Here is a 13622-nt window from a genome sequence, read left to right as displayed (position 1 = left end):
AGTTAGATATAAAAAGCCAAATATGACTATGATACCAACAATTTCTCCTTAGAAATAAAATATTACTGAGAAATAATTGTAAATAACATTTTTACACATTGCTGCTTGCTTCTGCCATGGTGCTTTTTCTGTCAAAGCGAGTTGGTGCTAACCCAGAGGATCATGGGTTACGTAAGTCAACAAAGGATACATCTACACTGCCTGAGTAGGCAGCATTCATTACGTTTCAGACACAGGGCTGATATGTATTGCGAGTTAAATTGGTCTGAATTTCCAGGATTTTGTCCATTGCAATTTGATTGGCTGTTGGATATGGCATGTGACCTGAGTATGCTTGTGATGACAGCCATGTTGGAAATGAGAACTAGAGAGAACTAGTTTACTGTAGCTTGCTAACAGCCTTATAATTAATGCCATAGTAAATATGAATGGGCATATAAAACAACCCTGCTGGCCATCTGCACATACATGTGTGCGTACTGGCAGCTTAGCGGATGCGGGTGTGGAACCCACAACCCTCTGGTCATGTAGTACCTTGATCAGCTTTACCTCACACAGACACACACACACACACATTATATATATTAAAATGGGGATAAAAAGTGGCATGTTTTTTGACCTTAATACACACTCAGCAGGTTGAACTGCAGTGTTTATCCACACAGTTGTTAAATGATCGTACATTGTATGTCAGCAGATAAAAAAGACATAAACGCTCGTATCAAACCTGACTGAGAGTGACAAGCTGGCAAAGTTCAGCATGCTTTAAATAGAAGCACTTGGTGTCCCTTCGAGCCTCTTCAGTGTACTGTAATCCTGAATCCACGCGGATGTGTGTGGACACTGATACGGAGCGAACGGAAAAGCTCAGTTTTTGTTGTCCCACTCATGGTAGGTGTTTGTGTGTCACACCTCCGCAGCATCCCCTATGTGTGTGTGTGTGTGTGTGTGTGTGTGTGTGTGTTTGTTTTTTTCCCTTTCCTTTCCTTCCAAAATTCAGTGAACGTTTTCCAAGCCACTATCCCTCTGTGCCTCCCCCTCCTTGCCCAGGGGTGGTGGCGTGGGGTGGTGGGGTGTGTGTGGGGGGTGTAATCCAGCCTGGTAGCACACTGTGGGTCTTTTGAAGCTGCTCTGAAGAGCCTGGTCAAGGTAATCTCCGCTCGGAGGAAAGCCGTTTACAGGGAGAGGGAGGCAGCGAGGGTGGGGAGGGTGCGATGGAGAGTAACAGAGAGAGACAGAGAGAGAAAGAGAGAGAGAGAGAAAGAAAGAGAACAGAGAGCCCAGGCAGGGGATGATAAGGCCAGGGGGATTTTGTTGCCTTTTTTGGGGTAGGATTTTTTTGGCACAGGCTTTTGCTTTTGTCACTGGTAGGGAAAGAGAGAGGGAGCTATGGGAAGCGGGGCGGAATAGAGAGAGCAAGGAGTGTGTTGGGATTCACACACACGCAGCGCGTTGATCTCCAGATTGCTCGTGTTGGTGATGAAGAGTAGCCGCTCGCGATTGTGACATGGAGTGAGAGATCGGAGATGGAGTGATCTGGAGGAGCAGCTGATCTGACAGAAGCTGCATTAATAGAGGCATATGCCTGGAACACAGCACACACACACACACACAAATTCGTACCACACAAGAGAGCCAAGCAGCCACAAAGAAAAAGGCAAGTTTCAGTCACAAGCAGTGATTACAACAGCGGAACCTCTAGCAGCAACTGCTCCCATGAGACGCTAATGTAACTACCAAAGATACTTCGCCATCGCTTTAAGTGGAGAACAGTCGAGCGAGTGATTGGTCTTGGTGTTGTTTAGCATTGCTGCCTGCCAGGTTGTCTTCACTCATACATACATATGAAAGTGTTGTATTCTTGAATGTCACAAAGAATGTTACATAAATTAATAAATTAGCTTTACCTATAAATGTTACATTTATTAGTATAGGTTTACAAAAACAATACAAATGAATAAAAAAGTAATAATTTTGATCCAGTAGTCCAACATCACCTACACTATCTATTCTTCCAGAGCACAATAAATATAACATTAAATATATAAGCCATTATCTGAAGATTTCAATGTGATGACAATGCCATTGTGTCAAAGTCCTAAAGTATTCTAAATAATTATTATTATTTATATAATTATTCTTACTAAATTGTTTCTAAAGAGTTTTAGTGGACTTTCCTCCTATAATTGCATTTTTTTATTGTTACTGTTATGAGTTTGGACAGGCTTTACAGACCAAATGTCCCATAGTAGAACAGTTTTATAAGCTACATAACATTGCATTTTAAGTTTAATGCTTTGCTAGAGATGGACTATGGGTCATTCATTTACATTTTGTACCCCCAGTTTACATTTTCTACCCAGTTTTGAAGGCCACTTACCCAATCTTTCTTCATGTGAACCCCACCTATCGCTAGCAATGCCCCCATCACTAGGAGGGTGACGACTAGCACATGTCTCCTCTGCCACATATGAAGCCAGCCACTGCCTCTTTTCAAACTGCCGCTGATGCATCATTGCTAGGTAGCCAACACGCTTGGAGGAAAGTGTGGCTCCCTTGCTGCAATACAATAGCTAACAGATGCCTGTGCTCACCAACAACACATTAGGACTGATGTGGGGAGGAAGTGCCATCAACCCACCCCTAAAAGAGCAAGGCCAGTTGTGCCCTCTCAGACTCCGGCTGCTGATGGAAAGCAGCGTGACCATAGTGGGCAGGATCATAGTGGAAGCGCCTTTATCTACTGGGCCGAGGGACTGTGTTGCTGTAGATGATCAAATTGAAAATAGTGGAAATGTCAGCAATAAATGTACTGCTATATTTACGTGAGCTCGATTACATGACCAAAAGAAATGCACCCTATCTAACTTACTTTTCACAGATATACAAAATAATCATGCTTTCTAATAATCATACTTGCCATAGTCTGTCATGAATGAATGTATAAAGCTTGTCCAGCCTGGCAACAGTTAGTATATTATATAATAGTGTATTATGGGTTATGTTTTCCAAACGTTAAAAAGGTCTTTCTCACTCCCTCACTTTTAACATTCCTTCTTTTCTTTCCCACTGATGTACAGACTCTTATGGTGGCTGTTTTTTTGTTTTGTTTTTTTTTGTACATATGTTGACATTTTTCCCTCCTCTCCTGACTTCATGGTTTCACAGCTGGCTGTTCTGTCTCTCTCTCCCTCTCTCCCACCTCCCTCTTCTGATGCAGGTTGATCGGACACAGTTACTCGCCACGCTCTGCCTGGCCCTTTCTCCCTTCAGTGAGTATTCTCATGCTAATTTGACTGATTAGGTGTAGAAATCTCCATGGCTGAGCTTGTCTTTCCGGGTTTTACAGATTCTTAGCTCCATAGAGGAAAGAGTGTGATGCATGAGAGATAGATGTAGAGGAAGAAGGAGAGGGAAATTCCTTCACTGTGGTGTGTCTTGAAGGTGTAGGAGGTGTGCTGTGAGAATTGCTCTGCAAAAGACAGTTGCTGTACAGTGGAACAGCATGGAAGTTTTTTTTGTATTTGGGGATAATTATCAGGCTCTCAAAGACTTCTCCCTGAAGTACTGAAAGAGTGTAGTAACTATTCCTATAATTACCCGAAGTGTCTAATATTTTAATATAAGAGGGTTTCAGTATAACTTTTAGTGTTGCATTATCTACTCTGCTATTATACTACCATTAAGTGTTAAAGTGAATGCTAGATGATCTATATTTTATATTGCATACATGTAAGTCATTTTAAATATGCTAATATGATGATACAGTGTATATAATGTTTTGGTTAGCTGAACCACTGCATGACCGTGTTACTGAGAGTTTATTGTTTTTCTTCATGGCATCATTTGTATTGTGATAAGTGTTGCTTTGCTCAAACTCTTAATCAATATTACGTGATGGTATTAAATAACAACAAAAAGAAATGGGAGGATAAACATGCCCAAAGCCCCTCCTCCCAATCTAACACACCAAAAATACTATCTCTACCTTTTTCACATATCCAAGTCTTTACAGCCATTCACCTCCCTTGAACTCTGTCAAATCTCTTATCATGTATCAGAGAAAGGGGCTGGCTTCCTACCAGAAGCAGAAGCCAACTCCAACCCAAAGTTCTTTGAGTTCTCTCCACACTCTTCAGTCTCCTCCCAAATCATCATATGCTGATGGCATGATCTAAACTAGCAAAATTATGTATTAGACCAAATGGCATGCCACTGGTACCTAAACCAGCAACATTTGCAGTCAAAATTAAATGTCTTTGATTTAGCAAAAATAGCATTTTGATATATATATATATATATATATATATATATATATATATTAGTAGAATATCTATTATTATTATTATATTTTTTTCTTTTTTTTCCAAAATGGTTGGAAAAGTCCAAGATTCTATTACAGAACAAGGCTTCCAGGCAACTGCATTTATACACATGGTAATTTATTGAAGACATTTTGCATATCTTAATTTATTTCATAATTTAGTATACCTTGAAATTACACATCCTGCCCCATGACTAAATGCCTTTATCTCTTGGAAGCCAATTGAGGGGTGCACAGTTGGGTCTGGGCCTGTAGGTGATAAACACCTGGTGGTGAATAATTTGTGATTAAGCGTAATTCTCCAAGTCAGGCTACTTTCTTCTACATTACGATTATCTGTGGGCAGCTCAGATATAAGTCTGAACCTCAAGGAAAATGTTTGTTATAATCAAAGCAGTGCTTGCATAATATTTAAGCAATGTCAAGTGAAGGTTTAAGGGAAAATGGAAAAGGTGTTAATGAAATGAACATGGTAGATTTTAAAATAAAAAGTATCTTCCACACTGCTGATTGCTTAGCGTATGGCCAGCATGTTTACCCACCCTAGCCAGTGAGAAATGTGGCGTTCCCTAGGGGAGGGAAGAGAGGTCAGGTGCTCCAGAAGCCCTAAGCTCTGACCTGGTGACACTCGCAGTGAGGAGCATGACCAGGGCTGGAATTCTCCTTGGACTCTGAGTCACAATGCTGCCGAGGAGAATTGGATGAGAGGTGTTGCACTGGTTAATCTGTACAGACAAAACACTGTTACCTGAGGCAATCCTCCACTAAAAGATCCCCAAGGCTCAGCGATAGCGTGGCAGAGGTTTAATCGTGAGAAACACCAGTAGCTACTCTGGTCATGTATTTTGCCTTGAGCCTTTTTTGAGCCCTGCTGGCCCTCCAGAGTCAAACTAAATGCGTCTGTGTGTGTGGATGGCGGACTCTAGCTTAGCAGAAGATCTGGAGACGTCTTTTCAGTTTTAAGGGAATGACTGAATATTTTCTGCTCTTGAACTGAGAGAACTGCCTGTTGTGGTTCAGCGTTGCTTTGTTTTGGTTTTGCTTCATGACTGGATTTTATCCCCTCTGAATAGACTTCAACATTTCACTGATCTGAAGTGCTGAAATGCTTTCATCATTTGGATTTTCTTTTTGCAATAAAATTGCACACTACATATGAATTGTGCAGCTTGTAAGATCACAATGAGCAAAAACCTTACTGGAATCTCTACAAAGTAGCTACGTGCAGACACCAACAGCCTTCCCCAGAATTCTCCACACCCTGAGACTGTCACATTCGTGTTCTGATAAGGCACAAGGTTATTTTTGCCATTCTGTCACAGTTTTACTCAGTTTAATGTAGTTTTGATACAGCAACTGGATCAAATGCTCTGTGATCTTTCACAGCTAAATTATTTAGGGTCTCAAGATTTTTAAATTTAATATCACGCACATCGATATCCAGCAGCCTGTTTTAGGAGAAAGTGCTCATCTTTTTTTTGGGGGGGTCTTGTTCTTACATTCTGTCTCATTGCAGTTTTTCTGCTCATTTGGTATGTGACTACTTGTTCTTGTTCCTTTATTTATTAGGCCTGATGGCTTACCTTTGAGATAGATCGATGCTGTCAGTCACTATAAATGAGAATCACCCTACCAATTAGAGATGATTAGGTTAGCCTTAGCCAATCACTATGCTGAATTCCCTGGTGTTCGTGTGCAGTTTATCTGGTAGTATGGAGTCTGTGTGAATTGCAGTGAAGAATGATAATTTGTACTTTATAACACATCTAGACAATCTGAATAATTGATGTGTCTGTACATCAATATATATATACACATAATTTTCTTTTTTCTTTTTTTTTCTTAAATTTGCATCTCTATCTGTATGGCAACCATTTTGTTCCAGTCATTTCATCAAATAAAGCTACCTAATTTGCAGACTATGAATGGAATAGCTGGCATTGCTGTTGAAAGTCACCCAACAGCAATGTGAAACTAGTGACGAGCCTGCTAAGAAATGAACGCTGTGATTAGGAGTGAAGTTTAATTTTGAATACTCTCAAACTTCAAATATTAGTACTGTGTTGCTTAAATTTTAATAATAACTTCTTTGCATTATAATTATTATAATAATTTCTTTGCGTTATTGGATTATTTTTGAGCAGTTGTTATTTCAAATAAATGCTCTAAATAGCAATATTTGTATTTAGAATTTGGGAAGATGTTGTCCATAGTTTATGAAATACAACACCAATATTTCCCTAAACACATTGCCTATAAATAGTGAAACCAGAGAAACTGCTAATATAGGGTGGTATCTTAATTTTTAGGAACTATATATATATATATATATATATATATATATATATATATATATATATATATATAGTTCTTCTGTATATCTAGATGTAAAACAAGTGTAGTCTGAAACCTGTAGACAAATCTGATGAAAATAAATGAATAAAATAATTCATTTAATCATCATTTTTGCTGTGGAGTTTGACACCCCTTCAGAAATTTGCAATGACAAATTCACACAAATTCATCTAAGCCTCTCAAAGGTGCCTTTCAATTTTGTTTCCTACATTTGAAGCAGTTGTTAATTATTTTCAGATATCACACAGACCTGCTTCAGAGACACACAGTGATACTGGATGTTCTACCAAAGTAAACTCAATTGAGTTCTTCTTCATCTTTTTCCTGAATATTGGTCTGAAATGTGGTGGTTATTAATATTGAAAAAAAAAACTGTAAAACTGTTAAATGTTTTATTTCTCAAAGGTACACGTACAGTCTTATGCAAAAGTTTGAGCACACTTGGTCAAATAGCATTTCTATTTTTATGTTTGCTGAGGTCTCGGGCCTAAGGTAAGGCACCTGTTTTAATTCAGAACTATCAACTGAATCAGATTTTTTTTTTCTTTCTGACTCTTTAGATGCTTAGCACACATTGGCTCCACTATGCAACTGTCTAAAGATCTACAAAATAAAAGTAATACATTTCTATAAGACAGGGCAAGGCTATAAGCTATGGGCTGTAAGCTGGATGGTGTTAAGAAAAGGGTTAGGGTGAGTTAAGAAGTGATGACCTAGACAAGATCTGCAATACCAAGAAGACTGAAGACTCTCTGTGACAACTACTTGTGTGCTGGTAAGAAAGGCAAATCAGACGTCCATGTGAATGTCAGGAACTTGCATTCAATTTTAGTCAAGACAAAATTGCATCAAGACAGCAGAATGATGATCCAAAACATACCTTAAAACCACCATGGACTACCTAAAGGAATGACCCTCACAGTTCCCGGATTTCAATATTATAGAACAGTTGTGAATAGACCTAAAACCTGTGCATGCAAGACCAGCCAAGAATATCCCAACACTACAGGCCTTTTGAAATAATTTTAGCTGCTAGGGTTTGCAAGCTGTGATGTCTTCCAGAGGGGGAGTTACTAAGTTCAGACTCTGTAAGGTGCCTAAATGTTTAAAGTTTTATATTTATGTATTTATTTATTTAGGCTAGACTAAGTAACTGCGTTTTAGGATTAGCTAAAATATTGTTTTAGTGATCTTTGATGAGCTGTAGATATGTTAGCTATGTGTGCTACATCTCAATTGAAATAAAAAAAGTTTCATTTGGTCAAGGATGCTCAAACTGTATTTCCAGTTTGTGTTTTGTTTTGCTGTTATTATTATTACACATCATTTATCAGAAAATAACTAGGCCACATTAGGCTTACAATCATCCCAGATTTCTACACAAATGTATTTCATTACAAACAGGTAAAAACAGGCATTTTTTTTCTGAAGAGCTTAAAGAGCTTCTTTAAATTGACAATTAACATCAAATTGGTTGTTTGACTTCTGCCTGCTGCAGTAATTATATGTAATATGTAACCGTCTGTCAAATTATTGTTAATCACCTGAGGAAAAGCAGTAGAATTCCCTAACTTGAGTAAATGACACCATTAGTGAGGATTCTTCACACAAAATGTCTAGGACTAAGTCTGAGCTTTGACTGGAAAACTGGCCCTTAATGCTTGCTAAATTGTTGAGTGCCTATAAACCTGTTTTTTTTTTCCTAAATAGGCTCTCAACCCCCCTCTTACAAAGAAAAACACAATGGGCTACTTCAAACGTAATGCTATCCAGAGTTTGTTTCTCATCATATGACTGCAGTATGTTCTCATGGACCACAGTGGGGGATGAAGCTGACACTTGTGGCAGCTGAGCGCTTTTTCCCCCTCCTCTGTCTTTGTAGCTGTTGTGTGTGTGTGTATGTGTGTGTGTGTGTCTCATTAAATGTGGATGGTGAACTAGCTGCAGATTGCCTGGAGATTGCTACTCTCTCGGTGTAGCGGTGAAGCCCCTGTCTGTAGATGAGGTACGATTGACATTTCTCTCTGGCCCTCCGCAGGGTGTCTGTAAGGATCTTGAACCCATTCAGACTGGCTCCGAAATCAAATCACTGCCACTGCCACTGCCACCACTCACTGGCCCCATCAATTATTTAGCACCAGCTCGAGTGATCCAAAAGGTTGAGGGAATTTGATTTTTGCAGGCACCTCTGGCTGGTCAGACCTTTGACATTAGCTTGTGCAAAGCCACCATAAGCAGTGGTGATGTACCAGTAGGTTTCCTGTTGTATCATGTCCTTTGCCATCCATCAGAATGCTTTTATCTGTAATCAATACCATCACTGATTTAAGGTTTGCTCGTTCTTCATGCACACAGAGATTTAAAACGCTGGGCGCGAATGGAAAGCTACAGCTTTTCTCTCTGAAGGGCCCGTGCGAAAGATGAATTTTCCAGCAGAAGGAATGTCCCCGATTCCTCCGGTTTGCAGTGGTTTGGAAGTAGCTTGGGGTTATCCTCGCTAATTAAAGTTTGATTTGATCAAAGCACACTCTTTTTCAGCTTGAATTTTAATTAGATGACGGGGCCACTGGTCCCCGGTCCATTGCAAGGACATCTACAGAGTTTCTAACACAATCTCAAAGTCTTTTAAATTCAATTTAGGGGATTTATTGGACAACAGCAGCTTTTGGACAGTGCAGGGATAACCATCTCGTCTGCTGGCTTCCCATCTCGCGCTGCCGTCGGGACAAAGGGGCGGCAGCCGCACGAGACGAGCTGCTGCGGCGGCCCTGCTCCGGGCAATGTCACCACGGCAACTCCCGCTCCCCTCGGCCCATTACCGCAGACAATTGAACCTGCTATCAGAGCCCCGGCAGAGAGGATGTGTTAAACACCGCCAGCCGCACTCAACAGCTTATTTGTCGCTCAGCTATCTATCACCAGCACAGAAGCCCGACAGCATATGCAGAGCGCCATTTCATAATGATAAAAATCACATCTCTGTGCTGACTCGCAGGAAAGATACCAAAAAAATAATAATAATAATAATAAGTCCTTCCCCACTCCCCCACTACTTCTTTCCTTGAGACAGGAGCGAATTCCATGCAGCAGAATCAATTTGCAGCTGGGGGCCCGTTTGTGCGAGTATTGCTTTTGTGTGATATCATCTTTGCCGTACATTTCCGGAGGTCAGAGCAGACACAGAAACAAGGTCAAGCAAGACTTGATCGACAGTTTCTCCGTCTGCAGCAGCGAAACAATTACCCACTTGGGAATGGCAGGGATTTTAAACCATTGGGCTTTAAACATGTGAAAGGTCTCGTAGATTCAATTTAAAGGGCTCAATATCTTTCATTTTTCTTGTATTTTCCTAGGGTCCACATATATGGTTTGCGAGGTACAGTGTCATGTGCCGAAACCATTCACAATTCAGTTAGACGACTGTTCCCAACCTCCCTTTGTTCCCTTACAGTCAAACAGGCTGTCTGTCAGGCTTATTGTTGATTGCTGTAGGAATGTTGTAGGAATGTAGAATTCCCTAGCCAGAGGAAATTACACCATCGGTGGCGATTGTTCACACAGACAGTTATTTTTTGTTACTGTCGTTCTTTAAGACATATATACGTAAAAGACCTCTGATTTAATTGACTACACTGTATTGTGAGCAGTCTGGGCTGAAAGACTCTTAATAACTTTAGCAGGCTCGGGCTGAGCTAACAAGCTGTAGCTTGAATTGCCGGCATTGCTGTACATATACAGAATTTCTATACATATGAATTGGTATGTCGCGAAACCCTGACAGTGTTTACATGCTACAGCAAACTGTTCTAGGAAAAAAAAATCCATGATATGGGCCCTCTAAAGCCATTCCAATAATGGGTTCTTGTATTCGTCGATAAGAGTTTTCCCATCCCGTTCGTGTTTCCAGGTATTTATGCATGCCCCTATGTGAGAGATATGAGGGTCAAAGAGGGGCCAGGCCATCTCACTGCTGTTTTTGAAGCAGGGCTTTGGCTTGATATACTGTGCATGTGGTTTGTCTTTACCCTAGTGAGTACAAAGCATGGACTTCATCATCATGGCAGTATAAAGAATGGTGCACGGACACGCCTTTCTACATGATTCCCGATCTGAAAAAAACATGAGCCTTAGCTTCGGTTCAGCGGCGCTTCTTCTCTGTCTTTGGAGCTTCTGATTCCTTTTTTTCCCTGCATGCCTGTGAACTCCAGTGGCTCGGAGGCTCATTTTCAAGCGCTTGTCCGCTGCGCCCTAACGCCGTTCTGTTTATGAATCATGTCAGATCTTTGCTCTGAAAGCTGTGATCAAAGAGATGCAGTGCCACGCGCGACGTGAACTCTGCCCATCCACTGATCACTAATCCGGCCCCCAGCCTGGCTGTCCGCACGGGAGAGAGTCTACAACTGCAGCCAAAAGCTAACATTATTATATTTAATATATGCGTCAACAATTTGCAAATATTAGATTAGATAATTTTTTTTCAAGCAGAAGTTCACTGCATAACCCGGCCTATTTCAAATTGTCCTTAATTATACCAGAGGGTGGGTCTGAAGCCCTTGGTTTGTCATTTGAACCAGGGGCTTTGTGTGAAGGGGAGAGCAAGGCGAGCCAGAGCTTAAAAAGCTGCCCTCAGGCCCGTACAGGACACAGGTCAGCAGAGATGACAGTAGATACCACACAATTACCGTGCTAATCTACTTTCATTTAGTTGCAGTGAAACTCCAGTGATGACAAGGTTGCATTAGGCAAGTGCTTAACGGCAATTAAACAATGACCCTATGTTGGCCATGGTGCAAGTGGAAGTCATCAGTGATTTCGTATGTTTCTGCAGTTCGCTGCTTTTTCCTTAGCTTTTTTCGTGTTTGCAAAAATCTTATGAGACTTAAACACTAGTCTAGTTCAGTGCTGTCAGAAGCAGCGTTTCTGTTCCACAATGTTTTATGCAAGAATGCCTACTTTAATAGACTGCATGGCAGTGGGGAACGGCTAGTAACCTCCAATTTTTCTCTTGCTGTTATTTAAATGGATTTTATTAGCTTTAAATCTCTTCGGGTTCATTGAATGCCCAAAAAAGGGGGGAAAGAAATCTCAAGGTCCTTTAACCTGAAGGAGGCTAGCACCTCCCTAAATTAGCCTTCTCTTTGCGCACATAGCATGGCATTAGCTGCAGACAGAAGTGCTCTGCATGGACTGCTGAAGAAAGGAAGGTGAAGAATGGCAGACTAGGAGATTTGAATATCTCAGCATTAAAATGCACAAAGCTGGAGCGTGTCTGCAGGGGAGGCTTTGAAATTTCCTCCACCTCGACTCTTTTAACTCAACCCTCACGCTCTGCCTCAGGACCCTCAGGGCTCCCTGCTACGAAAGGGGCTGCCACGTGCTTTTCCAGACGCCACACACATACACGCATGCACAGTCACGTACACACACATATTTCCAAACTTATAAGCACAACAGGCCAAATATTATACATGAAATTGCTTTTGGATTCTTTTTTTTCTCCATTTTTTGACGTTATATGCAAAAAACACAGGCAAGTGTAGAATTGTTACGTCTCGTTATGGCTTGTTATGAGCATTCTGTAACATAACAAGTTAGTGTAGTTAGCTTAGATGTGAAGACCAGTGCTTTGCACATCCCCAGTGTTGCTTTTAAAGATGCGTATAATCACTGTCTTCACAAAACATTTTGAGGAGAGGAAAAAATACTAGGTTTTCATTTAGACCATTTCTATTGGAGAATTGTATTTACACCATAGTAAGTGTGACTTACTGTCTGATACTTACTATCTTACCAGGACTTATTATCAAAAACATTAATTTATATAAATAAATAAATTTAATTTATAATCAATGTAATAATGTAACCCTAGCAAGGCTGAAATGGTGTAAGTACTAGAATGACCGTAGAACATTTTGACCATTTGAAGTTGACATGCTAATGTTCTTTTTTAAGTAAAAGACCTGAAACAACCATATAGACGAATTCGAAAGCAGGTGCATTCAGTGCTGTTGCTTCTGTAGTAACGTTTTCTGTGCTTTCCCCAAGATAACCTCCACCACCTTCACTGCCACACTCTCTCTGTCTGAGTCTGTCTGAGTTTTCTGTAATACTGATCTTATAACAGCATCAAAACCAGGGTTCGGATACATGTTTTTATGTTGTCAAAATATAAAAACAGTCAAAATTACCATCTTGGCCTGTTAATATTAAGCTGTATAGACAGCTGTCCTACATGCATTTAGCAAGCATTTTTTAGCAAACACAACTGATTCTGAAGTATCAGTATCAGTATGATAGTATCAAGTGTCAGTATCAAGTATTCAGTATCCTGAATAGACATTACGTGTTACAGTTTTGCCCTACTTGGCAGTTTTAGCTGTCCTGTATTTTTAAACTGTGTTGTCTTGGTGGACACATGGCGAGCCAATCATCTTTAAATCCTTTGTATTATCAGAAGCATTATCACAGACTGGCTTGAAATCCTGTGCTTAAGGATGCTATTAAAGTGAATAGGCTTTCGGTTTGTGAAGGCTTCATACAGTAGTGAAAAAAGTTTTTTAAAAGCTCTTCGTGCCCACTGTGTGTCACCTCTGTCACACTTATGGACAGTGTCAGACAGATCTAGTAAATACTCCAGAGCAGATGAATGTAATAGTCTGACCCTTGGCTGGCAGCGAAAAAATTCCAGATGGGCCAATTTGTAAAGATCACAGTGTCCAGCCGCACAAGAGAATAACAATATCTCCATTATATAAGATGAGTCATTTCCCTCATTCATTGCTTATAGCTTCACATAGAAAGGATGAAAAATGCCATTTCTTTTGACCTTCGCTGTAAAGTGTAATAGCCGTTCATACTCTCACTACTGACCATTGAAAATGTTACAAGCTCTAGATGCCCAGTTAACTCCTGACCTACTGTTTTAAAGCAAAGATTCAAAGTT

General features: G+C 40.4%; 1 protein-coding gene across 6 annotated transcripts in view; it reads left to right on the top strand.

Annotated features, from left to right (window-relative positions):
* The window catches only part of rbfox3a (RNA binding fox-1 homolog 3a), a 444039-nt gene that overhangs the window by 112150 nt on the left and 318267 nt on the right, over positions 1 to 13622 (top strand). For all 6 annotated transcript variants that reach the window (XM_072666971.1, XM_072666970.1, XM_072666968.1 and 3 more), the window contains one exon: positions 3221 to 3272. The gene's annotated coding sequence lies outside the window, so the exon portion shown is untranslated. The remainder of the gene's footprint in view (positions 1 to 3220; positions 3273 to 13622) is intronic.

Source organism: Salminus brasiliensis, chromosome 22, assembly GCF_030463535.1.
Source record: "Salminus brasiliensis chromosome 22, fSalBra1.hap2, whole genome shotgun sequence".
Taxonomy (NCBI): Eukaryota; Metazoa; Chordata; class Actinopteri; order Characiformes; family Bryconidae; genus Salminus; species Salminus brasiliensis.
The sequence above is the reverse complement of the archived record's forward strand: the minus strand, read 5'-3'. Positions and strand labels throughout refer to the sequence as shown.